The sequence below is a fragment of the Galeopterus variegatus genome, unplaced genomic scaffold (genome assembly GCF_000696425.1).
Source record: "Galeopterus variegatus unplaced genomic scaffold, G_variegatus-3.0.2 Scaffold12173, whole genome shotgun sequence".
Lineage (NCBI taxonomy): Eukaryota > Metazoa > Chordata > Mammalia > Dermoptera > Cynocephalidae > Galeopterus > Galeopterus variegatus.
In genome coordinates, this window is record NW_007738284.1 from 36703 (window position 1) to 38148 (window position 1446).

At 56.8% G+C, this 1446-nt stretch overlaps 1 pseudogene; it reads left to right on the forward strand.

Moving 5' to 3' along the window:
• The window catches only part of LOC103610964, a 2755-nt pseudogene extending 1823 nt beyond the window's left edge, over positions 1-932 (forward strand).
• Positions 933-1446: the final 514 nt, after the last annotated feature.

Here is a 1446-nt window from a genome sequence, read left to right on the forward strand (position 1 = left end):
GTGTAGGTGAGCTAGTGTACCCCTGCAACTGTGGTTCTGCTCTTGGAGCAGCTCCCCCCTGTGATGGGCCTGGCCCATCCAAAGCACTTCCTCCCCGATCCCTGGCCAGGCCTCCCTCTCAGAATTGCTGTGGCTCTTCTTCCCCACCCCCACCCCAGGTTCATGGAGTTTGAGGCTGAGGAGGAGATGCACCTCAGGAAGCTGCAGTGTGTGAAGGGGCCCCATGGCCTGCCTCCTCTAGCCCCACCAAAGCTTGGTCCTCCAGAGCCACCAGCCCCCAACACCGTGCCACAGCCAGGTACAGTGACCATATTCCCACAGGAGCCAATTCAAAGGCCTAAGGAGGTCTGGGGAGGCCTTGTGTCCTCATCCTGTCCTTTTCCTGCAAGGGGGGGCACTTGCTATTTCAGGGAGAGCAGCCCGTGAGAGCCTGGTGCTCCACTGTCCTGGGTCAGGAACTAGGTACTGGCCTGGTCTGATAGTTTCACAGTTGCTCTCCACCTTGGCTGTCCAGTTCCCAACATAGTTTTCCTAGGAAGCGGGGCTTGGTGGGGAGAGGACCCAGAATCTCGGTGGCTCCAAAGAATTCCCAGATAACTCAGTCTCAGATGATACACCTTCTGTAGCATATCCTCCCACAGGGCCTGAGGTCCAGCCTGTAGCTATTTCATGTCCCCCAGTCCTGCCCTCTCCCAGTGTGGCTGCAAGTGGCCACTGCAGAGGATGTGCCCATCCTCCCTCCTGTCCTAGGGTGTGTTCCCAGGAAGGCCAGCTGCAGGGCTCCATCCACTCGCCCACCACCATCCAGACCCCAGGCCGAGGCGCCTGAGGAGATCCCACCGGAAGCTGTGCAAGAGTATGTGGACATCATGGAGGCACTGCTGGGGCCCAGTGCAAATCGGAAGGACGATCTCGAGCAGCAGCAGGAATAGGACAGGATTTACCCATACCCAGGTCTCCTGAGCTACATTCACAAGCTGTGCTCCCAGGANCTGGCTTTTGATGACTGTGTGCTTACATCACAGGGTGTTCTGGTGTCTTTTTCTCTTCTCATAGGGGCAGGAATCCCATCACAGGGGCTCATAATCATCTAATCTAAACCTGATGATCCCCAAAGACCCGACCTCCAAATACTATCACATTGGAAGTTAGAGCTACAACATGTGAATTTTGGGGACACACACATTTAGTCCGTAACACGCAATAATACTGACACCTCAAAGGGAAGTCAGAGAGGCTGGGTGTCCTGGAGGCTGAGGAGCCCACATTGGGAGAAGGACAGGGACAGGTGGCAGGACAGGTGTGATGTGGTGGGGCATGGGTGTGGGGCCGGTCAGCTGGGATGGAAGGTGGGGACGTGCACTGTGACTGACGCTGAGGACTTATAGCCCAGTGCTTTGATTGCTGGCCCGGCTGAAGCCCACTGTGAGCCTGGAGGAGGGAGTG